The sequence below is a fragment of the Rhipicephalus microplus genome, chromosome 6, assembly GCF_043290135.1.
Source record: "Rhipicephalus microplus isolate Deutch F79 chromosome 6, USDA_Rmic, whole genome shotgun sequence".
NCBI lineage: Eukaryota > Metazoa > Arthropoda > Arachnida > Ixodida > Ixodidae > Rhipicephalus > Rhipicephalus microplus.
The window spans coordinates 142,982,711-143,010,597 of NC_134705.1; the positions used below are offsets into that span (position 1 = coordinate 142,982,711).

The 27,887-nt window shown below is 45.2% G+C and overlaps 1 long non-coding RNA gene across 1 annotated transcript; it reads right to left on the minus strand.

Moving 5' to 3' along the window:
- Window positions 1-8,150: 8,150 nt before the first annotated feature.
- Window positions 8,151-26,155, minus strand: LOC142765578 (uncharacterized). The gene is made up of 2 exons (XR_012884322.1): window positions 23,514-26,155; window positions 8,151-10,906 (listed from the first exon to the last, which is right to left on the minus strand). It is a non-coding gene; the product is annotated as an uncharacterized LOC142765578 (long non-coding RNA).
- Between the last annotated feature and the right edge of the window lie 1,732 nt (window positions 26,156-27,887).

Genomic DNA, 27,887 nt, shown 5'->3' on the forward strand with positions numbered 1-27,887 from the left:
AGACATTATACAAGTATAGATGTTGATATGCCTCATGACTGGCATGTGTATTTGCACAAGTTTTTCACTGCCATTCAGGGTTGTTGCAAGTACTGTACTGAGCATATGTTCCTCTTTCCCCCTAAAATATCCCTGGTGACAGCACTGTTGCCAGCACCATAAATGAAGCAATGCAGGCAGTGACTACAGTGCCAAATGCATGAAACACCTCGACATTGAGGTCTCGTCATACAAACTAGCTAATCTCAAACTTTGCGAATGATTGGGCTACGGCCCAAGTGGTGCAAGGGTTTCTTGCGAGAAGAAAAAAAAGTAATAAAAGTGAACTGCTCTCTTAGCCCTTTCAGATACCACCTACGAAGAACTCTATGTACTTGTGTGAAACTGACATTTCAAGGCACTCGATATTCTATTGCAACAAAAATAGCGGCATAACACGAGGTGCATTCAAAAAGAAACCGAACTTGTGCTTTACTGTAGTCTTTGACTTTGTTTCTCGGCCACAAGTATGGCCAAACAAAAAATTTCATCTTGGAAGTGCCGCCTGCTGCCTTAGTCTATATCACAACTATGCGACATCTGGTGGAGGTGGTTTCTTTTATGTTCTGGGCGCCCCCTATCAAGCCATGAACCCAGCTCCAGTGCCAAAAAAGATACCCGACGCCGACCTTGAGCCTGTAATCTTCAACTTCTTCAAACATTGTTTTTTTAGATTACTGCGTAGTTTTCAATAAAATAACTAGTGGTAATGGCAGTTCATTTCTCCAATCTTACCTCAACACTGTAGCAGCTTGGTGCAGCACATGGCAAATAGATTTAAACATGCGTAAATGTAAGCAAACATGCATAAGAAGATATGCAGACATCTTGCTAACATACTAGGCAAATGTCCTACGCAATCGGGTCGACTTATAAATAATTAGGTGTTCTTATCTCATTGAACTTACCTCAGGCACCTCACACTGAATATGTTACTAATAATGCCGATCACAAGTTAGGCTACATACATTGCACCTTCTCAAAACCCCGATATACACTAAAACTACTCCAATATGAAACATTATTACGTTTCAATCTTGAATATGCCTCTTCTGTGCGAGACCCTTGCCACGACAACTTGATTCACTTGTTTGTACAGAATAACTCCATCCGCTTAAAACCTTATCACTGTAATTGCATTGCTGGTATAACTTCAATTAAATCTAGCTGAAGCCTTGCTTCTTTTGCACCCCCTTGTAAAATATCCTATTTGGCTTCATTTCACGAATTATTCAGTCATAAAACCCTGCATGACCAACTAATCCTGAATCCTCAGTACATATCCCATTGCAGTGACCTCTTCATAAGGTTGGCATCGCATTATGCAACTCCCAGTGTTTTCATTTTGTACATCGGTAAATTGAAACCAACTACCTGAAGACATGTCACTATTAGTAATTGTTTTGCAATAAACTTTACTCAGTATTCTGTAATTATCCAAAATAGACTAATTAATATTCTGTATTTACAGGCTGAATTAAGTATTGTGTTTGTCCTTACACAGCTAACATTGTGTAATGATGAGTTTATTCTTTGTTTAGTAACTTTTCATGCTGCATTTTCCTTGTCTACTTTGTAACCAGTCCCCTCTATTATGCCGTAAGGACTTCGAGAGTAAATAAAATAAAAATAAATATGCAACTGTATGCTGCAAAACGAAGTTAAATAAAGAGATTAGAAAGTCAATATATTTTGATGTTTCTTAGCCCCTACAAATACAAATAGAAAAATCAAGGGGTGTACACAATTGTGTACATAGCGTGTCAAACGGTTGACATTCACCCAGCATTCCTTGCAAGCACTGAAAGCCGATGATTCAGTCCTTTTTATGCCAACTTAGTCGGACATCAGGGGTTGGCACTCCTTTAATAAGTGGACCCCGCAGGGGCGCCTGCTCAAGTAGGCGTTTGGTGTGTAGCGACACCACGGACCCGAGCTAACGGGGGAGTTTCTACTCCCTCCCACGCCTAGCCGTGCGTGGCTTTGCCGTGTCCGGGGAAAAGGGGATCCTGGGGGTTGAGCCGACGCTGGGTAATTGGACCTTTAAGCCCCCCCCCCCCCCGGCAGAGGCAACACACCCCTTTGGCCCCGGCTTCACGTATACGGCACCTCTGGGCTGACCCACCCAGGGGAAATCGGCAGTCGCCTTTTCCTATCTCTATCTCCCTATATCTTCGTCTTTTGTTCTCACTTTACATCTTTCCTGTCTTCTCCTCACTTCATTTTACTTCCAATTTTTCCTGGCGGCAAGGGTTAACCTTGTGTGGCTATCCAAACTAGGGTAAACCATATTGGGTTATAGTAACTGCGTACTGCTGGCGTTGTGCAGACATGCCCACATGCTCTGCCACGTCCCCTCGTTGGACTCCGTGGTGGGTGGTAGGCGCCGTTACCGAAAAATACACATTTTCTCATGGGATCCCCGACCCCCTTTTTAACTGATCGTGCTTCGAAAAGAGTACGCACCGATGCAACATTCCTACTTTGGCCCAAAAACAAAGAAACTTTTCCAAAGTACCATGTCCTCCACTGCGAACAATCATCTACAAAAGCTAGAGCAATCTCACCCTTCCTTGTAGCCAAGTGCTTGAGAGAGACGATTGGAACCGGTTATAAGGCCACGAAGATGGCAAGTGGAGATCTGCTTCTCGAATTAAAAGACAAGGAACAGTACAATAAACTCTCGCACCTCGTGGCCTTTGGTAACATCCCTATCTCTGTGAGCGCACACCGTACCATGAATACAGTGAAGGGCGTGGTATCGGACGAAGATTTGATGAGACTGAGTGAAGAAGAGCTCTTTGATGGATGGAAGGATCAAGGTGTAATACAAGTCCAGCGCATCAAAATCAGACGTAACAACAATGAAATAGCAACAAAGCACTTGATACTCACCCTCAACTCAACCACTTTACCCGAGACTCTCGAAACTGGCTATGTAAAACTCCATGTCCGACCCTTCATTCCAAACCCGAGGCGTTGTTTTAAATGCCAGCGATTTGGTCATGCATCCCAGAGCTGCCGAGGACAGCTGATGTGTGCTAAGTGTGGCACAACCGGCCACAGTGCTGATGAATGTAGTCATGACGAGATCCTCTGTGCAAACTGCGAAGGTAGCCACCCCGCATACTCCAGAGCGTGCCCAGCCTGGAAAAGAGAAAAAGAAATAATAACTATAAAAGTTAAGGAAAATATCACATTCAGGGAAGCAAGACAACGAGTCTCGTTATCATTAGCACTAAAAACACCTTTTTCCGAAGTGGTGCAACGAGGGGCGGCACCACAAAGGCCCTTGGCAGTTGCCCGGACCACGCCTAGCGTGCCGAGGCCAATGCCACACGCCCCTGCGGCGGGAGCAGCCAGCGCTGCCCTGCCCACTTTCAGCCTGTCCACACCAGTGACCTCTACAAGCTCTGGCAGCAGCCAGGGCAATCACGAGGCCAAGGGGGCTCCATCAACACCCAGCTCGGTGGGGACAAAGACTTCGTCGATCGAGGCGAAGTCTAAGCGACGCACAGATCGCTCTTTAGAGCGGGTGTCCAGTGCCTCGCAAGAGGCTATGGACACCAGTTCAAGCCAAACGGCGCACGAAGCGCCGAAGGAGCGGCGAGCTTCGCTCGACCGCCCCAAAAAGGACAGAACGCCGATTACAGGGCCTGACAAAGGCCCTGTAAAATGAGTTAATCCCCGTCTTCTTTGCACACAGCACTTTTTCCCTTTTTTTCCACTATGGACAAAATCATACAGTGGAACATAAGGGGAATACTTAGAAATTTAGATGACGTCCAAGAACTTCTGTGTAAGTTTAACGCGAAAGTGCTATGTGTGCAAGAAACGCACTTAACTCCGAAGCACAAGGACTTCCTACGACAATATATTATTTTCCGAAAAGACCGGGAGGATCCTGTTGTACCATCTGGCGGTGTAGCCATTATAGTCGATCGTAGTATAGCATGCCAGCATTTGAAGCTCCAAACGGCCCTGGAGGCAGTGGCCATTCGAGCTGTACTTTTTAACAAACTCATTACCATATGTTCTGTGTACATACCACCACATCAACAGCTACACAGACGTGATCTGGAATCACTAATAGATGAACTCCCAGAGCCATTTCTGGTTCTAGGTGATTTTAATGCACACAATGTCCTGTGGGGCGATGCTCACTGTGATGCGCGAGGACGTCTCATTGAGCAGCTCCTTTTCTCTTCTAGTTTATGTCTTTTAAATATGAAAGAGCCTACGTATTTTAGCCTTGCAAGCAACACATACTCCTCCATAGATCTTAGCATTTCATCACCGTCCCTTTTACCTGTTTTTAAATGGAACGTTCTTAAAAACCCTTATGGGAGTGATCACTTCCCAATCATCCTGAGTGCGCCGAACAAAGATCAACTACCCCCGCAGGTTCCTCGATGGAAGATTGAGTCAGCTGATTGGGAAGGGTATAGAACTCTTACACACATGACATGGACTGAGCTGTCTGCCCTGACCATAGATGACGCTGTCACGTATTTTACAGCTTTTATACTTGATGCCGCATCTAAATGTATTGCCAAAACGAGTGGCATGTCTTCTAAACGGCGAGTCCCATGGTGGAACGACGCATGCAGGAAAGCACGGACCACTCAGAACAAAGCATGGGCGTTGCTTCGCGATTCCCCTACAGCAGAAAACCTGGAAAATTTCAAGCGGGTCAAATCGCAGGCACGGAGAACGCGTCGACAAGCTAGACGAGAGAGCTGGACAAAGTTTATATCGAGTATCAACTCGTACACAGATGAGGGAAAAGTGTGGAATAAGGTAAAGAAAATTAAGGGCCAACAAACTTATTCTCTTTCACTAGTAAATAGCCTCGGGGAAAGCTTGGAGGATCAAGCCAACTTTCTTGGCACACATTTCGAACACATATCGAGCTCCTCACACTACTCCGAAACCTTCCAGAATTACAAGGCACGAATAGAAAAACAAAAGTTAGAAAGAAAATCACCAAGAAATGAGGCATATAATGCACCATTCTGCTTAGCAGAACTGCGAACAGCACTCAACTGCTGTAATACATCTACCCCAGGTTCTGACAACGTAATGTACGCGATGCTGAAGGAACTACCCTCCGAAACTAAAAAAACCCTCCTCTCTCTTTATAATCGCATATGGTTTTCAGGTGTGATCCCCTCCTCCTGGAAGGAGGCTGTTATAATTCCAATTTTGAAGCAGAGAAAGGATCCCTCTACTGTATCAAGTTACAGACCTATAGCATTAACAAGCTGCCTCTGTAAGCTATTTGAAAAAATGATTAATTGCCGCTTACTCCACTACTTAGAAACAAACATTTGCTCGACCCATTTCAGTGCGGGTTTCGAGAAAGTAGATCCACCACAGACCACCTTGTTCGTATTGAGGCACAGATCAGAGACGCCTTCGTCCATAAACAATATTTTCTCTCTGTGTTCCTCGATATCGAAAAGGCTTATGATACAACATGGCGTTTTGGAATTCTAAGAGACCTGTCCCACCTTGGTGTGCGCGGAAGAATGTTTCACATAATTGAAAGTTGCCTGTCAAACCGAACATTCCGTGTCCGTGTGGGCAGTGTTCTCTCCCGAACATTTGTCCAGGAAACTGGCGTGCCACAAGGTGGTGTACTTTGTTGCACAATTTTTATTATCAAAATGAATTCCTTGCACTTGTCCATCCCCCGCAATATGTTTTATTGTACATATGTCGACGACGTTCAGCTTGGCTTCAAGTCATGCAACTTGGCCATGTGTGAGCGGCAGGTTCAGCTGGGTTTGAACAAGGTCTCCAAATGGGCTGATGAAAACGGATTTCGACTTAACCCACAAAAAAGCACCTGTGTCTTTTCTCTCGCAAGAGAGGCATGCATTCGGAACCTAACATTGAACTGAACGGTCAACGTCTGTCTGTCAATGCGGAGCATAAATTCCTAGGCTTAATCTTGGACAACAAGTTGACCTTCGTACCGCACATCAAGTATCTAAAAACAAAATGTTTAAAAGCCATGAATGTTATAAAAGTGTTGTCACGTACTACGTGGGGTAGTGACAAGCAATGTCTCATCAACCTGTATAGAAGCCTCATTCGCACCGGCTTAGATTATGGGGCCATTGTTTTTCAGTCTGCGACTCAAAGTGCTTTGAAGATGCTGGACCCCGTGCACCATTTGGGCATCCGTCTTTCTACGGGTGCTTTTCGCACCAGCCCCGTAGAAAGCCTTTATGTTGAGTCAAATGAGTGGTCGCTTCATCTGCAGAGAACTTACATGTCCTTTGTATACTTCCTGAAGGTGAAAGCAGACAAGAAGCACCCCTCATACTCTACTATTAATGATCTGTCGAGCTCCATTCTGTTCCAAAACAGGCCTTCAACGAGGCAGCCCTTCTCAGTACGCCTGAAGGGTCTAGCTGAAGAAACTGGAGTGTCACTTGAACACAGTTTAATGGCTCCTGTAGCATACCCGCCACCGTGGCAGTGGCAGATTATAGACTGTGATGTGTCGCTCCTAGAAGTTACATAACATGCGCCTATTGCCCATATCCGAACATACTTCCTGGAACTTCAACACAAATACACACGTCCTGAGTTTTTTACAGATGCCTCTAAGTCCAACTCCTCTGTGTCCTACGCTGCTGTCGGCCCATCCTTTTCGGATGCTGGCCCTATACATCCAAGCACAAGTATCTTCACAGCAGAAGCTTACGCGATACTTGTGGCAGCTAAACACATCAAACAACTACAAATACAAAAAACAGTAATTTATACAGACTCCCTCAGTGTTGTAACGGCTCTGCACAGTCTTAAAAAACAAAAAAAAACCCTGTCCTCGTCTCACTTTACTCTATTTTATGCACACTCTACACACTCAACCAACGTGTTGTAGTGTGCTGGGTGCCAGGGCACCGTGAGATTCAAGGCAACGTGATGGCGGATCAGCTTGCTGCATCCGCCCACGAAAGCACCGCCATTACACCCACATCAATCCCGGCCCTTGATCTTAAGCCGTCTCTCAAACGAAAACTCAGGGACTACTGGCAGAGCAAGTGGGATACACACACACAAAACAAACTACACGCTATCAAGCCACACCTTGGTCATTGGCTGCCAGTATCAAAATCGCGTCATACAGAGGTTATACTAACGAGACTCAGGATAGGACACATATACACGACACACACATATCTTTTGTCTGGTGGCGACCCACCATTGTGTGACAGATGCGGTGAACCATTGACCGTCCTTCACGTGTTAATCCAATGTAAACACTTAGAAACTATAAAAAAACAGCATTTTCCATTACCCTACTGACAACATATACCTTTACACCCTGCAATGTTCGTTGATAGGGAACCGCTTTTTAGTCATAAATCATTGTTAGCGTTTTTAAAAGAAATTCGTAATTTTCATATCATATACCCGGGCATCCCGTAGCTCGACCTCTCCAGGGAGGTTTTTGCTGCGGTGGCTACACAGGAAAGCACTTGCCTCACCGCCCTTGCACGCAAGGGTATGAACCAGTGAGGCACTTGTGCTAATGCCATACATATACACCATCGTTTTTTATTATCACCAACTTTTGCTATCTATTCACACCACACACACCTTTCACGGCATGGTCATGATTTTATTACTTGTATGTTTTTACCCGCCTTACCGCGAGGAATTTTATGGCCCTTATACAGCCGCTAATCACAATCATTGTCCACATTCCTTGTCGCATGAACTGGCGCTCTTTGGCCATCAAATGGCCCTTGCGCCAAAAACACCATATATCATCATCATCATCCTTTAATAAGTGGAGTTCGCTTGTTTGGGATTAAACAAAACCAACTTCATGCTTCAAAAACTAACATTTTTCAGACAAAGTAACATGAAGTATCAACATTTTTAGGCTTGCTCTTGTAATTATTACAGTTCATTTATAATTTCAGTGAGGTAAAAGGTTAAATTATGTGACAGCTTTGCGTTAGTAACAATAACAAAGCATTCAGAAATACTACACAAAGGCAGCTGTTGTCCCTATCACAGTACATGTCCACAATGAGGAGAACGTTACAATACCTTGTGTAGCACATGTGAGAAAAAGACTCGACAGGTTTTCACACAACCAATGTTTTTTTTATTTTCTGTCCCCCTCGCGCCAGTATTGCTGCTGCATCGCACGTGATCACGTGCATCCCCTTCTTCCATCACGACGCGATCCCCTTGCTGTTGGTGGCACTACAACCCCGTGGCATTCAAGCCCTTAGCACCGAGGTTCACACTGTTTTTGGTGGCCAGCCTGCAAGTAGGAAAGATACCAAAGTTAGGTTAATTTGGTTTTTTATGGCGCAAAAGCAGCTAAGGCTATGCTGCGCCAGACACAAGACTTTCAGGAATGGACGCTAAAAAGATGAGATTTTAAAGCTTATTTAACAGGTTACTTTCTTTCAGAAAGTTTAGCAAGTCAGGCAGAGGTACTAGAGGGTCATCTCCTAGGAACAAAGCAGGGTGTAAAGGTACGTGTTGTTTGTATAGCTTGCTGAAATATTTTTGTCTCTGTGTTTCAATGGTAGGACATGTGATTAGGATGTGCATAAGTGTTAACGCTTCTTGGCATTTTTCACACGTTGGTTGTTCTTCCTTTGCGAGTAAGAAGTTGTGTGTCAAGTGTGTGTGTCCAATGCGAAGTCGGCATAATACAACTTCAATAAACCGTTGCTGGTGACGGCAGGTCTTCCATTCCCCGAGTGTGGGTTTCACCAGGTGGAGCTTATTGTTCGTGCAGGTGTCCCATTGCTTTTGCCATTTTGCTAGTAGGGCCAGGCGAATTGTTCTCTGGATATCTTTAAGGGGAATTTTTACTTTTGTTACTGTTTTATGGGCTGCCTGGGAAGCATACTTATCTGCTTTTTCGTTTCCAGGTATCCCAACATGACTTGGGACCCAGCAGAAACGGATGCAGGTTGCCTGGCTGTTTAAGTATACCATGTTTAGAATGTCGCCTACTATAGGCTCACATTCGGATTTTATATGTAGTGCTTTTAGTGTGCTTAGTGAGTCGGTGTATATGATTGCTTTCTTGTATTTTTCAGCGATGATTTTCCGAACTGCTTCACTCAAGGCATAAGCTTCAGCTGAAAAAATGGAAAAACTACGAGGTACTTTCACAGAAATTGCGCTTTTCGTCGTCACAATCCCAATACCCACGTGGTCCTCCGTTTTTGAGCCATCTGTGTAAAATTCTTCGTAATCCCTATATTCGTGCTGAAGTGTATAAAATTCTTGAATTATGTGTTCTGGTGGGGTGCTTTTTTTGTTGAAACGGCCAAGTGAAAATTCGCATAGCTGTGACAGGTCAAACCATGGCGGCAGTCTTGGTGGTTTAATAGCGACATCTAGTGATTCAACAGGGATGGTATAAAAGCGGCAGTATTCCTCGAAACGTACGACAAGTGGTTTGATTAGGTTCGGTTTGTTGAGATAGTGTGAGCGTGAGTCACATTTTGCGGCAATTTCATAGCAGATGTGTTCAGGTGACGACCTTATTCTTAAAACATATGACAAGGTTAGTAATGCTCTTCGATCACATAGAGGGGGCTCATTGCATTCTACGTATAGACTTTGCACAGGTGATGTTCTGTAAGCACCACTTGACAGACGGAGACCGAGGTTGTGTATAGGGTCAAGACGGCGGATGTATGAGTTTCGCGCCGAGCCGTAGACTATGCATCCGTAGTCTAAAATGCTGCGTACAAGGGATCGGTAAATACGTATAAAGCAGAATCGATCGGAACCCCAGTGTTTATGGGAGAGTACTTTGAGCACATTGAGTGCTCTGTTTGCCTTAGTTTTCAGTGCATTTATGTGTGGCAGAAAGTTTAGTTTTCGGTCGAATGTGATTCCTAGAAATTTGTGTTCTTGTTTTACCGGCATGTTGATGTTGTATAGTTTGAGCGCGGGTTCAGGGAACAGCCCTCTCTTTTGTGTAAAGAGAACAGCTGTGGTTTTTTGGGCTGAAAAGCGGAAACCATTTTGGTCGGCCCATTTCGTGAGCCGATTTATTGTAATTTGGAGTTGCCTTTCACAGGATGATAGGCTGGAGGCTCGGCATGCAATTTGTAGATCATCAACATAGATGGAGTGCATGACTGTACGGGGTATTGCCCTGTTGATGGAGTTCATTTTTACTATAAACAGGGTGGTGCTCAAAACGCAGCCCTGTGGTACACCATTTTCTTGCACAAATGTTCGTGACAGTACCGTACCCAAACGTACTTGAAAAGTTCTATTCGATAAAAAATCGTGTAAGCAGTTCAGCATTCTTCCGCGAATCCCTAAGTTAGCTAAATCTCTGAGAATTCCGTATCTCCAAGTTGTGTCATATGCTTTCTCTAGGTCAAAGAAGACCGAGAGACAGAACTGTTTGTGTAGAAATGCTTGTCGTATTTCTTGTTCCAGCCTAACAATGTGATCAGTGGTGGAACAGCCCTTTTTGTATCCGCACTGGTGTGCGTCTATTAGGTGCTCCGATTCCAGAGTGAAGGTAAGTCTAATATTTATGATGCTTTCGTAAGTTTTTGCAAGGCAACTTGTTAATGCAATGGGCCTGTAGCTACTTGGGGTTGTTGGGGGTTTACCAGGTTTTAGGAATGGTATGACTATGGCTTTTTTCCAATCTTCAGGCATTATGCCAGAGTCCCATATTTTGTTGAAGAATTGGAGAAGTGCCCGTGCCGATGCTTGGGATAGGTGTGCCAACATTGCGTAGTGTATCTGGTCAGACCCTGTTGCCGTTTTTTTACCGGCAGAGAGTACCCTGTTCAATTCGTGCTGCGTAAGCGGAAGGTTATAACTTTCATTTGAGGTACTGCTAGTAGGCAATCTTGATGATGATGATGATGTTTGATGTTTTATGGCGCAAGGGCCGATTCACGGTCAAAGAGCGCCAGTTCATCTTACCAAAAATATGGACAATGATTGTGATAAGTGGCTGTATAAGGGCCATAAAATTCCTCGCAGTAAGGCGGGTAAAAACATACAAGTAATAAAATGATGACCATGCCGTGAAAGGTGTGTGTGGTGTGAATAGATGACAAAAGTTGGTGATAATAAAAGACGATGGTGGATATGTATGGCATTAGCACAAGTGCCTCACTCGTTCAAACCCTTGCGTCCAAGGGCCGTGAGGCATGTGCTTTCTTGTGTAGCCACCGCAGCAAAAACCTCTCTGGAGAGGTCATGCTACGGTATGCCCGGGTATATGACATGAAAGCTGTGAATTTCTTTTAAAAACGCTAACAATGATTTATGACTAAAAAGTGGTTCCCTACCGACAAACATTGCAGGGTGTGAAGGTATACGTTGTCGGTAGAGTAATGGAAAATGTTGTTTTCTTAGAGTTTCTAAATGTTTACACTGGATTAGTATGTGAAGGACTGTTAATGTTTCACCACATTTGTCGCACAATGGTGGATCGTCACTAGACAAAAGATGTGTGTCTGTTGCGTATGTGTGTCCTATCCTGAGTCTCGTTAGTATTACCTCTGTATAACGCGATTTTGATACTGGCAGCCAATGACCAAGGTGTGGCTTAATAATGTGTAGTTTGTTTTGTGTGTGCGTATTCCACTTGCTCTGCCAGAAGTCTCTGATGTTTCGTTTGAGAGACGGCTTAAGATCAAGGGCCGGGATTAATATGGGTGTAGTGGCGGTGCCCTCGTGGACGGATGCAGCAAGCTGATCCGCCATCACGTTGCCTTGAATTTCACGATGCCCTGGCACCCAGCACACTACAACATGTTGGTTGAGTGTGTAAAGTGTGCACAAAATAGAGTAAAGTGAGATGAGGACAGGGTTTTTTTTTTGTTTTTTAAGACTGTGCAGAGCCGTTACCACACAAAGGGAGTCTGTATAAATTACTGCTTTTTGTATTTGTAATTGTTTGATGTGTTTAGCTGCCACAAGTATCGCGTAAGATTCCGCCGTGAAGATACTTGTGTCTGGATGTAGAGGGCCAGCATCCGAAAAGGAAGGGCCAACAGCAGCGTAGGACACAGAGGAGTTAGACTTAGAGGCATCTGTAAAAAACTCAGTACGTGTGTATTTGTGTTGAAGTTCCAAGAAGTATGTTCGAATATGGGCAATAGGCGCATGTTTAGTAACTTCTAAAAAAGACACATCGCAATCTATAGTCTGCCACTGCCACGGTGGCGGGTATGCTACAGGAGCCATTAAATTGTGTTCGAGTGACACTCCAGTGTCCTCGGCTAGACCCTTCAGGCGAACTGAGAAGGGCTGCCTCATTGAAGGCCTGTTTTGAAAAAGATGATGATGATGATATATGGTGTTTTTTGGCGCAAGGGCCATTTGATGGCCAAAGAGCGCCAGTTCATGAACCAGGAATGTGGACAATGGTTGTGATTAGCGGCTGTATAGGGGCCATAAAATTCCTCGCAGTAAAGCGGGTAAAAACATACAAGTAATAAAATCATGACCATGCCGTGAAAAGTGTGTGTGGTGTGAATAGGTGACAAAAGTTGGTGATAATGAAAAACAATGGTGGACATGTATGGCATTAGCACAAGTACCTCACACGTTAGTACCCTTGCGTGCAAGGGCCGTGAGGCAAGTGCTTTTCTGTGTAGCCACCGCAGCAAAAACCTCTCTAGAGAGGTCGTGCTACGGTATGCCCGGGTATATGATATGAAAATTATGAATTTCCTTTAAAAACGCTAATAATGATTTGTGACTAAAAAGCGGTTCCCTACCGACGAACATTGCAGGGTGTAAAGGTATATGTTGTCGGTAGGATAGTGGGAAGTGTTGTCTTCTTAGAGTGTCTAAATGTTTACATTGAATTAAAACGCGAAGAACTGTTAATGTCTCACCACATTTATCACACAATGGTGGATCACCACCGGATAAAAGATGTGTGTGTGTCGTGTATGTGTGTCCTATCCTGAGTCTTGTTAGTGTTACCTCTGTTAGACGTGATTTTGATACTGGTGGCCAATGGCCAAGGTGTGGCTTGATAACGTGTAGTTTGTTTTGTGTGTGTGTATCCCACTTGCTCTGCCAGTAGTCCCTGAGTTTTCGTTTGAGAGAAGGCTTAAGATCAAGGGCCGGGATTGATGTCGGTGTAATGGCGGTGCTTTCGTGGGCGGATGCAGCAAGCTGATCCGCCATCACGTTGCCTTGAATCTCACGGTGCCCTGGCACCCAGCACACAACAACATGTCTGTTGAGTGTGTAGAGGGTGCATAAAATGGAGTAAAGTGAAACGAGGACAGGGTTTTTTTGTTTTTTAAGACTGTGCAGAGCCGTTACCACACTGAGGGAGTCTGTATAAATTACTGCTTTTTGTATTTGTGATTGTTTGATGTGTTTAGCTGCCACAAGTATCGCGTAAGCTTCCGCTGTGAAGATACTTGTGCGTGGATGTAGAGGGCCAGCATCCGAAAAGGATGGGCCGACAGCAGCGTAGGACACAGAGGAGTTAGTCTTGGAGGCATCTGTAAAAAACTCAGGACGTGTGTATTTGTGTTGAAGTTCCAAGAAGTATGTTCGAATATGGGCAATAGGCGCATGTTTAGTAACTTCTAAAAAAGACACATCGCAATCTATAGTCTGCCACTGCCACGGTGGCGGGTATGCTACAGGAGCAATTAAACTGTGTTCGAGTGACACTCCAGTGTCCTCAGCTAGACCCTTCAGGCGAACTGAGAAGGGCTGCCTCATTGAAGGCCTGTTTTGAAAAAGAATGGAGCTCGACAAGTCATTAATTGTAGAGTATGAGGGGTGCCTCTTGTCTGCTTTCACCTTAAGGAAATATACAAAGGACATGTAGGTTCTTTGCAGATGAAGCGACCACTCATTTGACTCAACGTAAAGGCTTTCTACGGGGCTGGTGCGAAAAGCACCCGTAGAAAGGCGGATGCCCGAATGGTGCACGGGATCCAGCATCTTCAAAGCACTTTGAGTCGCTGACTGATAAACAATGGCCCCATAATCTAAGCGGGTGCGAATAAGGCTTCTATACAGGTTCATGAGGCATTTCCTGTCACTACCCCACGTAGTACGTCACAACACTTTTATAACATTCATGGCTTTTAAACATTTTGTTTTTAAATACTTTATGTGGGGTACGAAGGTCAGCTTGTTGTCCAAGATTAAGCCTAAGAATTTATGCTCGGCTTTGACGGACAGACGTTGCCCGTTCAGTTGAATGTCGGTTTCCGAGTGCATGCCTCTCTTTCGAGAGAACAAGACACACGTGCTTTTTTGTGGGTTAAGTGGAAATCCGTTTTCATCTGCCCATTTGGAGACCTTATTTAAACCAAGCTGAACCTGCCGCTCACACATGGCCAAGTTGCATGACTTGAAGCCAAGCTGAACGTCGTCAACATATGTACAATAGAACATATTGCGAGGAATGGACAAGTGCGAAAAATTCATTTTGATAATAAAAAGTGTGCAACTAAGCACGCCACCTTGTGGCACGCCTGTTTCCTGGACAAATGTTTGGGAGAGCACACTGCCCAGACGGACACGGAATGTCCGGTTTGACAGGTAACTTTCGATTATATGAAACATTCTTCCGCGCACACCAAGGTGGGACAGGTCTTTTAGAATTCCGTAACGCCATGTAGTATCATACGCCTTTTCGATATCGAGGAACACAGAGAGAAAATATTGTTTATGGACGAAGGCGTCTCTGATCTGTGCCTCGATACGAACAAGGTGGTCTGTGGTGGATCTACCTTCTCGAAACCCGCACTGAAATGGGTCGAGCAAATTATTTGTTTCAAGGAAATGTACAAGTCGGCAGTTTATCATTTTTTCGAAGACTTTGCACAAGCAGCTTGTAAGTGCTATAGGCCTATAACTCGAGGGTAAAGAAGGGTCCTTGCCCTCTTTCAAAATGGGAATAACAATAGCCTCTTTCCAGGAGGTAGGAATAGTGCCAGAAGACCAAATAGCATTGTACAAACAAAGTAAGGTTTTACGGGTTTCGTTTGGTAGGTTTTTTAACATTTCATACATCACACGGTCTGAACCTGGGGCAGAAGTACTGCAGGAGTTTAGAGACATTTGCAGCTCAGCTAGACTGAAAGCTTGGTTATATGCCTCGGATCTAGTGCATTTGTGTTCGAGTTTCTGCTTTTCTATTCTTGTTCTGTATTTTTGGAAAGTGTCAGTATAGTGGGACGAGCTGGATACCCGTTCAAAGTGTGCCCGGAGGAAGTTTGCCTGATCTTCCAAGGTATCACCTTGAGTGTTTACGAGTGGAAGTGTGTGTACTTGTTTCCCTGCTATCCTACCGACCATGTTCCAGACTTTTGCCTCCTGTGTGTATGAATTAATCCCTGACAAAAACTTCTGCCAGCTTTCTCTTCTGGCCTGCCGACGCGTTCTCCTTCCTTGAGACTTTATTTTCTTGAACGTGTCAAGATTTTCCGCTGTTGGCGAGTTGCGCAGCAATCTCCATGCCCTGTTCTGTTCCTTTCGCGCATTACGACACTCCGTGTTCCACCATGGGACGTGTCGTTTGCCGGGCATTCCAGATGTTTGCGGTATGCACCTGGCTGCTGCGTCAGTTAGAAAAGCTGTGAAGTACTTCACAGCTTCATCTATGTTTAACCTACATATGTCTGTCCAACTCAAACGTGTAGTGTTGTGGAACTGTTCCCAGTCTGCTTTGTTTATCAGCCATTTGGGAACATGTAGAGGACATTCATATGTTGTTTGTGAACTCAACACTACAGGAAAATGGTCACTTCCATATGGATTGTTTATGATTTTCCATTTCAATAGGGGTAGAAGTGAAGGTGATACGATGCTGAGGTCTATAGACGAGTAAGTTTTGTTGGCAACGTTATAGTAGGTTGGCTCTTTCCTATTCAACAAACAGGCGCCGGAAGAGAAGAGAAATTGTTCAATGAGACGACCTCGTGCATCACAGCGAGAATCGCCCCACAGTCCACTATGTGCATTTAGGTCCCCAAGAAGCAAATAAGGTTCCGGTAGTTCGTCTATTAGGGACTGAAATTCACGTTTTTCAAGACGTTGGTGGGGAGGTACATACAAAGAGCAGATGGTGACGAGTTTGTTTAAGAGTACCGCTCGAACAGCCACCGCCTCAAGGGATGTCTGGAGTGGTAAATGTGTACACGCTACTCCTTGGTTAATAATAATAGCTACGCCACCGGATGACGCCACAGCATCATCTTGGTCCTTTCGGTATATGACGTAAGCACGTAAAAAATTTGTATTGGAGGATTTAAGATGTGTTTCCTGTACACACAGCACTTGAGGTGAGTGTTTGTATAAAAGCTCTTGGACGTCGTCGAGGTTTTTAAGCAGGCCTCTGACGTTCCAATGTATAATTTGTGTTTCCATATTGGAAGTAAAGTAGTGCTGTGTGTACGTTAAGGGAGTGACTTGTTTAAACTGAAAGGTCGAGCTCAAGTAGCAGGGCTATTATCAGGCCCTGTTATGAGCTTTTTAGTTTTCTTGGCGCGCTCCAGAGAGCCGCGCCGCTCTTTTGGCACCAGAGGTGCCGCCGTATCCATTGCCTCCTCGGAGGCACTGGATGCCCGCTCATGCGAGCTGGTTTTTCGAAGCTCGGGCCTCGCCTGGCGAGGTGAGGCCTTGAGACCCGAGGACCCTGGAGTCCCTGGTCTCTGTTCAATAGTAGGCGGAGTAGACTCAACTACTGCCGCCTTGGGGGCAGGCGCCACAGCCAATGGCTCGCTCTGCGCAGGCCGAAGGAGTGGCGAGGGCTGGTGCGACACTGCCACCTGGCGCGCCGCATCAGCATATGTAGGGCCATAAAATGGCGAGACTCTTTTTCTTGCTTCTTTAAATGTAATGTTTTCTTTTATCTTTAAAGTGATGATTTCTTTTTCTTTTTTCCAGAAAGAACAAGAACGTGAGTACGCGGCATGATTACCGCCACAGTTTACACAGTGTGCAGGTGCTTCGCAGTTGTCGGACGCATGGCCCACGACTCCACACATAGCACAAGTTTTCTGGCCACGACAGCTTTGCGAGCCGTGGCCATATCTCTGACAATGGAAGCAACGGCGGGGGTTGGGAATATATGGCCTCACAGATGTTTTTGTGTACCCAGTCTGAATTGTTTCCGGCAAATCGCTCGAAGCAAAGGTCAGTACTTTTGTTGGTATTTCCTTTTGATCTCTTCTTATCTTAATGCGCTGTACGTTTGTCACGTTCTCGCTCTTCCATCCTTCAAGAAGTTCAGCTTCGGTCAGGTCAAGCAAATCTGCGTCCGAAACGACCCCGCGAGATGAGTTCATAGACCTGTGTGGCGTAATACTGATGGGTGTGTCTCCAAACGTTGTGAGGGTGTTCAGTTTATCAAATTGGTCTTTGTCACGTACTTCGAGGAGTAGATCTCCACTGGCCATTTTGGTAACCTTGTACCCGGCACCGAGAGTTTCGGTTAAGGACCTAGCCACTACGAAGGGGGATACTGTTCTGGCTTGCTTGTTAGTTTTTTCGCAGTGTATAACGTGGAAATGGGGAAAGGTTTGTCTTGGCCGGAGGAAAAAATTGATATCTTCGGTGCGTACCCGCTTTGAGGAGGCACGATCACTTAATAGGGGAAATGCTTTATGCATGCCAGTTTAATTTTCTTCAGAAGCGTTGGCGGCCACCCACCACAGAGCACAACAAGGGGACGCTACAAGTTTGTGGATGCTAAAACCTGCAGACGCCAGCCGTACAACGCAACTATAACCCAATGCGCCTAGACCAAAGTAGGCTATTTGCACAGGGTTAACCCTCGCCGCCAGGAAGTTTGGAAGTAAACAGAAGAGATGATGATGATGTTTGATGTTTTATGGCGCAAGGGCCGATTCACGGCCAAAGAGCGCCAGTTCATCTTACTAAAGATATGGACAATGATTGTGATAAGTGGCTGTATAAGGGCCATAAAATTCCTCGCAGTAAGGCGGGTAAAAACATACAAGTAATAAAATGATGACCATGCCGTGAAAGGTGTGTGTGGTGTGAATAGATGACAAAAGTTGGTGATAATAAAAGACGATGGTGGATATGTATGGCATTAGCACAAGTGCCTCACTCGTTCAAACCCTTGCGTCCAAGGGCCGTGAGGCATGTGCTTTCTTGTGTAGCCACCGCAGCAAAAACCTCTCTGGAGAGGTCATGCTACGGTATGCCCGGGTATATGACATGAAAGCTGTGAATTTCTTTTAAAAACGCTAACAATAATTTATGACTAAAAAGTGGTTCCCTACCGACAAACATTGCAGGGTGTGAAGGTATATGTTGTCGGTAGAGTAATGGAAAATGTTGTTTTCTTAGAGTTTCTAAATGTTTACACTGGATTAGTATGTGAAGGACTGTTAATGTTTCACCACATTTGTCGCACAATGGTGGATCGTCACTAGACAAAAGATGTGTGTGTGTTGCGTATGTGTGTCCTATCCTGAGTCTCGTTAGTATTACCTCTGTATAACGCGATTTTGATACTGGCAGCCAATGACCAAGGTGTGGCTTAATAATGTGTAGTTTGTTTTGTGTGTGTGTATTCCACTTGCTCTGCCAGAAGTCTCTGATGTTTCGTTTGAGAGACGGCTTAAGATCAAGGGCCGGGATTAATATGGGTGTAGTGGCGGTGCCCTCGTGGACGGATGCAGCAAGCTGATCCGCCATCACGTTGCCTTGAATTTCACGATGCCCTGGCACCCAGCACACTACAACATGTTGGTTGTTTGTGTAAAGTGTGCACAAAATAGAGTAAAGTGAGATGAGGACAGGGTTTTTTTGTTTTTTAAGACTGTGCAGAGCCGTTACCACACTAAGGGAGTCTGTATAAATTACTGCTTTTTGTATTTGTAATTGTTTGATGTGTTTAGCTGCCACAAGTATCGCGTAAGCTTCCGCCGTGAAGATACTTGTGTCTGGATGTAGAGGGCCAGCATCCGAAAAGGAAGGGCCAACAGCAGCGTAGGACACAGAGGAGTTAGACTTAGAGGCATCTGTAAAAAACTCAGGACGTGTGTATTTGTGTTGAAGTTCCAAGAAGTATGTTCGAATATGGGCAATAGGCGCATGTTTAGTAACTTCTAAAAAAGACACATCGCAATCTATAGTCTGCCACTGCCACGGTGGCGGGTATGCTACAGGAGCCATTAAATTGTGTTCGAGTGACACTCCAGTGTCCTCGGCTAGACCCTTCAGGCGAACTGAGAAGGGCTGCCTCATTGAAGGCCTGTTTTGAAAAAGAATGGAGCTCGACAAGTCATTTATAGTAGAGTATGAGGGGTGCCTCTTGTCTGCTTTCACCTTAAGGAAATAATCAAAGGACATGTAGGTTCTTTGCAGGTGAAGCGACCACTCATTTGACTCAACGTAAAGGCTTTCTACGGGGCTGGTGCGAAAAGCACCCGTAGAAAGGCGGATGCCCAAATGGTGCACGGGGTCCAGCATCTTCAAGGCACTTTGAGTAGCAGACTGATAGACAACGGCCCCATAATCTAAGCGGGTGCGAATGAGGCTTCTATAGAGGTTCATGAGGCATTGCCTATCACTACCCCAAGTAGTACGTGACAACACTTTTAAAACATTCATGGCTTTTAAACATTTTGTTTTTAGATACTTGATGTACGGCACGAAGGTCAACTTGTTGTCCAAGATTAGGCCTAAGAATTTATGCTCGGCTTTGACGGACAGACGTTGCCCGTTCAGTCGAATGTCAGGTACCGAGTGCATGCCTCTCTTTCGAGAGAACAAAACACACGTGCTTTTTTGTGGGTTAAGTCGAAATCCGTTTTCATCTGCCCATTTGGAGATCTTATTTAAACCCAGCTGAACCTGCCGCTCACATATGGCCAAGTTGCATGACTTGAAGCCAAGTTGAACGTCGTCGACATATGTACAATAGAACATATTGCGGGGAATGGACAAGTGCAAAGAGTTCATTTTGATAATAAAAAGTGTGCAACTAAGCACGCCACCTTGTGGCACGCCTGTTTCCTGGACAAATGTTTGGGAAAGCACACTGCCCAGACGGACACGGAAAGTCCGCTTTGACAGGTAACTTTCGATTATATGAAACATTCTTCCGCGCACACCAAGGTGAGACAGGTCTCTTAGAATGCCGAACCGCCATGTTGTATCATACGCCTTTTCGATATCTAGGAACACAGAGAGAAAGTATTGTTTATGGACGAAGGCGTCTCTGATCTGTGCCTCGATACGAACAAGGTGGTCTGTGGTGGATCTACCTTCTCGAAACCCGCACTGAAATGGGTCGAGCAAATTATTTGTTTCAAGAAAATGTACAAGTCGGCAGTTTATCATTTTTTCGAAGACTTTGCACAAGCAGCTTGTAAGTGCTATAGGCCTATAACTCGAGGGTAAAGAAGGGTCCTTGCCCTCTTTCAAAATGGGAATAACAATAGCCTCTTTCCAGGAGGTAGGAATAGTGCCAGAAGACCAAATAGCATTGTACAAACAAAGTAAGGTTTTACGGGTTTCGTTTGGTAGGTTTTTTAACATTTCATACATCACACGGTCAGAACCTGGGGCAGAAGTACTGCAGGAGTTTAGAGACATTTGCAGCTCAGCTAGGCTGAAAGCTTGGTTATATGCCTCGGATCTAGTGCATTTGTGTTCGAGTTTCTGCTTTTCTATTCTTGTTCTGTATTTTTGGAAAGTGTCAGTATAGTGGGACGAGCTGGATACCCGTTCAAAGTGTGCCCCGAGGAAGTTTGCCTGATCTTCCAAGGTATCACCTTGAGTGTTTACGAGTGGAAGTGTGTGTACTTGTTTCCCTGCTATCCTACCGACCATGTTCCAGACTTTTGCCTCCTGTGTGTATGAATTAATCCCTGACAAAAACTTCTGCCAGCTTTCTCTTCTGGCCTGCCGACGCGTTCTCCTTCCTTGAGACTTTATTTTCTTGAACGTGTCAAGATTTTCCGCTGTTGGCGAGTTGCGCAGCAATCTCCATGCCCTGTTCTGTTCCTTTCGCGCATTACGACACTCCGTGTTCCACCATGGGACGTGTCGTTTGCCGGGCATTCCAGATGTTTGCGGTATGCACCTGGCTGCTGCGTCAGTTAGAAAAGCTGTGAAGTACTTCACAGCTTCATCTATGTTTAACCTACATATGTCTGTCCAACTCAAACGTGTAGTGTTGTGGAACTGTTCCCAGTCTGCTTTGTTTATCAGCCATTTGGGAACATGTAGAGGACATTCATATGTTGTTTGTGAACTCAACACTACAGGAAAATGGTCACTTCCATATGGATTGTTTATGATTTTCCATTTCAATAGGGGTAGAAGTGAAGGTGATACGATGCTGAGGTCTATAGACGAGTAAGTTTTGTTGGCAACGTTATAGTAGGTTGGCTCTTTCCTATTCAACAAACAGGCGCCAGAAGAGAAGAGAAATTGTTCAATGAGACGACCTCGTGCATCACAGCGAGAATCGCCCCACAGTCCACTATGTGCATTTAGGTCCCCAAGAAGCAAATAAGGTTCCGGTAGTTCGTCTATTAGGGACTGAAATTCACGTTTTTCAAGACGTTGGTGGGGAGGTACATACAAAGAGCAGATGGTGACGAGTTTGTTTAAGAGTACCGCTCGAACAGCCACCGCCTCAAGGGATGTCTGGAGTGGTAAATGTGTACACGCTACTCCTTGGTTAATAATAATGGCTACGCCACCGGATGACGCCACAGCATCATCTCGGTCCTTTCGGTATATGACGTAAGCACGTAAAAAATTTGTATTGGAGGATTTAAGATGTGTTTCCTGTACACACAGCACTTGAGGTGAGTGTTTGTATAAAAGCTCTTGGACGTCGTCGAGGTTTTTAAGCAGGCCTCTGACGTTCCAATGTATAATTTGTGTTTCCATATTGGAAGTAAAGTAGTGCTGTGTGTACGTTAAGGGAGTGACTTGTTTAAACTGAAAGGTCGAGCTCAAGTAGCAGGGCTATTATCAGGCCCTGTTATGAGCTTTTTAGTTTTCTTGGCGCGCTCCTGAGAGCCGCGCCGCTCTTTTGGCACCAGAGGTGCCGCCGTATCCATTGCCTCCTCGGAGGCACTGGATGCCCGCTCATGCGAGCTGGTTTTTCGAAGCTTGGGCCTCGCCTGGCGAGGTGAGGCCTTGAGACCCGAGGACCCTGGAGTCCCTGGTCTCTGTTCAATAGTAGGCGGAGTAGACTCAACTACTGCCGCCTTGGGGGCAGGCGCCACAGCCAATGGCTCGCTCTGCGCAGGCCGAAGGAGTGGCGAGGGCTGGTGCGACACTGCCCCCTGGCGCACCGCATCAGCATATGTAGGGCCATAAAATGGCGAGACTCTTTTTCTTGCTTCTTTAAATGTAATGTTTTCTTTTATCTTTAAAGTGATGATTTCTTTTTCTTTTTTCCAGAAAGAACAAGAACGTGAGTACGCGGCATGATTACCGCCACAGTTTACACAGTGTGCAGGTGCTTCGCAGTGTTCGGACGCATGGCCCACGACTCCACACATAGCACAAGTTTTCTGGCCACGACAGCTTTGCGAGCCGTGGCCATATCTCTGACAATGGAAGCAACGGCGGGGGTTGGGAATATATGGCCTCACAGATGTTTTTGTGTACCCAGTCTGAATTGTTTCCGGCAAATCGCTCGAAGCAAAGGTCAGTACTAAGTGTTTTGTTGGTATTTCCTTTTGATCTCTTCTTATCTTAATGCGCTGTACGTTTGTCACGTTCTCGCTCTTCCATCCTTCAAGAAGTTCAGCTTCGGTCAGGTCAAGCAAATCTGCGTCCGAAACGACCCCGCGAGATGAGTTCATAGACCTGTGTGGCGTAATACTGATGGGTGTGTCTCCAAACGTTGTGAGGGTGTTCAGTTTATCAAATTGGTCTTTGTCACGTACTTCGAGGAGTAGATCTCCACTGGCCATTTTGGTAACCTTGTACCCGGCACCGAGAGTTTCGGTTAAGGACCTAGCCACTACGAAGGGGGATACTGTTCTGGCTTGCTTGTTAGTTTTTTCGCAGTGTATAACGTGGAAATGAGGAAAGGTTTGTCTTGGCCGGAGGAAAAAATTGATATCTTCGGTGCGTACCCGCTTTGAAGAGGCACGATCACTTAATAGGGGAAATGCTTTATGCATGCCAGTTTAATTTTCTTCAGAAGCGTTGGCGGCCACCCACCACGGAGCCCAACAAGGGGACGCTACAAGTTTGTGGATGCTAAAACCTGCAGACGCCAGCCGTACAACGCAACTATAACCCAATGCGCCTAGACCAAGGTAGGCTATTTGCACAGGGTTAACCCTCGCCGCCAGGAAGTTTGGAAGTAAACAGAAGAGAGTAGAAGACAGGACAGATAAACAGTAAGAGATAAAGACGAAGATGTAGGGAGAGAGAGATAGGAAAAGGCGACTGCCGATTTCCCCTGGGTGGGTCAGCCCAGGGGTGCCGTCTACGTAGTAGGCAATCTTTGTCTTTCTGCATTTTCTTTATATTTCAGGAATGTATTGGTGTAATTTGCTGAGCATGATACCTTATAAAAGTGTTCTCCTAATAGGTTGGCCTGGTCTTCTAGTGTTGATTGTGTGTCTGGACTTGTGAGCAGTGGTATTGTGTAGGAGGAGTACTCTCCTTTGAACTTCCTCACCTGGTCCCAGATGTGTTTAGATGTGACTGAACTGTTAAATGATGATATGTATTTTTGCCATGAATTCTTTTCTGCCTGTCTTCGAATAAATCGGGCTCTGGCTTTTGCCTGTTTAAAGTTGATGAGGTTGGTGTACGTGGGGTATCTTCGTAGAATTCCCCAGGCCTTATTTTGTAGTTTTTTGGCATCAGTACACTCGTTTGTCCACCAAGGGTTGAATTTCTTGCGTACGATGCCGGGTGATTGCGGTATTGCTTTTTCGGCTGCTAAGATTAACACTTTGACGAACTCTTCGTTTAGTTCCTCAACAGAAAGTTCCGATGAGAAAACTTCATCGAGCTTAGCGTTTTCTGTGAAAACTGGCCAGTTCGCGAGCTGTAGTTTCCTTCGGCGTGGCCTGCTTGTTAGAGTTGGGTAAGATGGTATGAGTTTTATGATGCCGGGTTGATGATCACTACCATAAGACGTGTTGAGGACGTCCCATTTAAAATCATTAAAAATACACGATGAACACATGGCGAGATCTAAGCAACTAAAAGTGCGCGAGGTTGGCGAAAAGTAGGTAAAAGCACCGGAATTAAGAAGGCAGATGTCATTTGATAAAATGAAATCTTCCATGGCTTGCCCTCTTGCGTCAGTTTTGTCGCTACCCCAAAGGGTTGAATGAGCATTGAAATCCCCAACTAAGATAAATGGTTTTGGCAACTGTTCCACTAGATTTTCTAAGTTTTTGGTGGTGAAAAGGGTGTGAGGTGGGATATACAGGGAGCAGATGGTGATGGTCTTGTATGATAGGATGGTGACGGCTACGGCCTCGAAAGATGTGTCTATTTGGACATCTCGCGTAGGAGTGCTGCCCTGCACCACTATGGCTACTCCTCCTGAAAGACGATTGCAATGTTCGCGGTCCTTTCGGGCAACTTTGAAGCCTTTTAGGAAGTGGCTGTGTTTTGTACCAAGATTTGTCTCTTGGAGGCAAAAAGCTACTGGTGAGAATTTGTTAATGATGTCCTTTATGTCACCTAAGTTATGAATTAAGCCTCTACAGTTCCAATGTACGATAAAAGCCATGGCAGAATAAAATTAAGTAAATATACTTCTGGGGATTGATTGGTATAAAAGATGATAGGTGACAATATTATGAAATAGAAAGAAATACGATAACCATTACGGTTATCGCTTACTTATTGTGGTTACAGGGACTTTGTCCTTGTCTTGTTTGGTACGCTCGAGAGAGCGCTTGTCCTTCGGTGTCGATGACACCGGAGTTTTGTGGTCGATCTCCATTGCCTTGTCTGAGGCGCTGGAAGATCGAGAGTGAGGCGCTGAGAAACGGATCTCAGGCCGTGGCACTCTATTGAGTTTAGGGCCCAGAGAGACCGGAGTCTGCGGGCCCTTTGATGTGCATGGAGTAGCTGGCGCTGCTTCTTTTACGGGGGCGGTTTGAGTCACCATAGAACCACTGGGTGTGGTAGCGGTCGACTCCTGAGGCCTTTGTGACGCTGCCCCCAACTGCGTCACATCGGCGTAACTTCTGTGGAAAAGGTATGACAGCCGTGTTCGCGCTTCGCTGAATGATATTTTTTCTTTGACGGTCAGAGCGATCACTTCTTTTTCTTTTTTCCAACATGGGCATGACCGGGAATACGCTGGGTGTTCCCCGTCACAGTTAACACAGTGGGGTGAGGATGAGCAGTTTTCTGATTTGTGGTCGTTTGCGCTGCATTTTGCGCATGTTTCTTTGCCTCTGCAAGAGTGCGAGGCGTGTCCGAATCTCTGACATTTGAAACAGCGTCTGGGGTTGGGAATGTAGGGTCTGACATTTATTTTTAAGTACCCAGCCTTAAGAGAGGTGGGCATTTCACATGTTCCAAAGGTTAGTATTACGTGTTTGGTGGGTACTTCCTGATTATTGTGACGCATTACAATTCTTTGGACTTTGATGACGTTTTGGTCTTGGAAACCTTCGAGGAGCTCTTCGTCACTAAGGCCTAAGAAGTCTTCCTCAGAGATTACTCCCCTGCTGGTGTTTAGAGAGCGATGGACCGAAACGGTGACAGCTGTTTCTCCAATGCTGGTTAGTTGGGACAGCTTAGGCACTTGGTCTTTTTCGGTTAGCTTCAAAAGGAGGTCACCGCTTGACATTTTGGATGCTTTGTATGTGGGTCCTATTTTTTCTTTTAGGCACTTGGCCACCAAAAATGGGGATAATTTTCTTAGAGGTGTGCTGTCACTGTGGATAATGTGGTACTTCGCAAAAGTAAATTTAGTTTCTTTCGAGACGTGAAAACTTGCTTCGGTGCGGCCTCTCTTGCGAGACCGATCAAGGTCGGCGGATGCTTGTAAAGCCATACAAGTATGAATGTGTTCGGTAACAGCGGCGACCACCCACCACGGAGCCCAACAAGGGGACGCGGTTGGACTTGTTGAAACAAGCCCTCCCGACGCCAGCCGTATTATTATTATATTGGTTTTATTGGCGCAAGGGCCATGTTTGGCCAAAGAGCGCCATAAAAATTATAAAAGTGTAATAATTGTCAGTGTATAACAATGGTATTTAGGGATGTGAGCAATGATAATGTTACGTGGCTGTATAGTGGCCTAATAGATACTAAAATCATGAGCATGACGTGGCACTTGAAGTGAGGATGAATGATAGACGGTCATAGTAATAAAATCATAAAAGGATAATAGCACAACTGCCTTGTCAACGACCCTTGTGTCCAAGGGACGCCAGGCAGGTGCTTTTTTAATGTAGTTACCGCAGCAGCAACCTCCACTTGGAGGTCGTGCTACGGATTTCCTGGAAATATGACATGAAAATTATTTATATCTTTTAAAAATGCGAGCAATGATTTGTGCTTAAAAACAGGCTCTTTACCTATAAACATTGACGGATGCAGTGGCATTTGATGTCGGTGAAGAAGTAGAAAGTGTTTTTGTCTAAGAGCATCCAATTCCTTGCATTCAATTAAAATATGAAGAACGCTGAGTGGGTCACCACATCTGTCACACACGGGAGGATCACCACCAGACAAAAGGTGTGAATGAGTGCTATGGGTGTGTCCTATTTGTAGTCTTGTGAGTATTACTTGAGTGTGGCGTGACCTTGATATTGACGGCCAAGTTCCAAGGCTCGGTTTGATAATATGTAATTTATTTCGCGTTTGCTTATCCCATGAAAGCTGCCAGTGCGCCCTGAGCTTCTGTTTTACGAATTGTTTGAGTTCTAACGCAGAGACAGCCATAGATGCATTAGTGTTAGCGTTGTCCTTAGCTGAGGCAGCCAGTTGGTCCGCTAACACATTTCCCCGGATTTCGCGGTGCCCTGGCACCCAGCACAATACAACTTGTTTTTTGAGCGAGTATATGGTGCACAGAAGAGAGTAAAGCATCAAAAAAACAGGATTTTTATGTTTTTTGAGGGTCTTCAAAGCTTTTATGACACTCAGAGAGTCGGTGAATATTATCGCACGTTGTAGCTTTAGTTCCTTTATATGTTTAGCGGCCACAAGTATAGCATAGGCCTCCGCTGTGAATATGCTTGAATTAGGGTGGAGAATGCCAGAATCTGAAAAGGATGGACCAACGGCAGCATAGGACACGCCACTATCAGACTTGGAAGCATCCGTAAAGAATTCAGGACAGTTGTATTTGTGCTGCAATTCGAGAAAGTGAGTGTGTATATGTGCTATAGGCGCATGCTTCGTAACTTCAACAAATGATGTATCACAGTCTATGGGCTGCCACTGCCACGGCGGCAGACATGGAACGGGAGCCATCAGACTGTGTTCAATAAGTGGCACACCCGTTTGTTCAGCGAGGCTCCTCACACGAAGTGAGTAAGGCTGTTGAAACGAAGGACGGTTCTCGAAGAGCGTACAACTTGACAAGTCATTGATAGTCGTGTGTGAAGGGTGTTCTTTGTCTGCGTTCGTTTTTAAATAGTATATAAAAGACATGTATGTTCTTTGCAGGTGCAATGACCACTCATTGGATTCGACATACAAACTCTCCACGGGACTAGTGCGAAAAGCTCCCGTAGACAGACGGATGCCCAAATGGTGGACTGGGTCAAGCATTTTCAGAGCACTTGGGGTGGCAGACTGATATATTATTGCCCCATAATCCAGGCGCGTTCGAACGAGGCTTTTGTAGAGATTGATCAAACAATTTCGGTCAC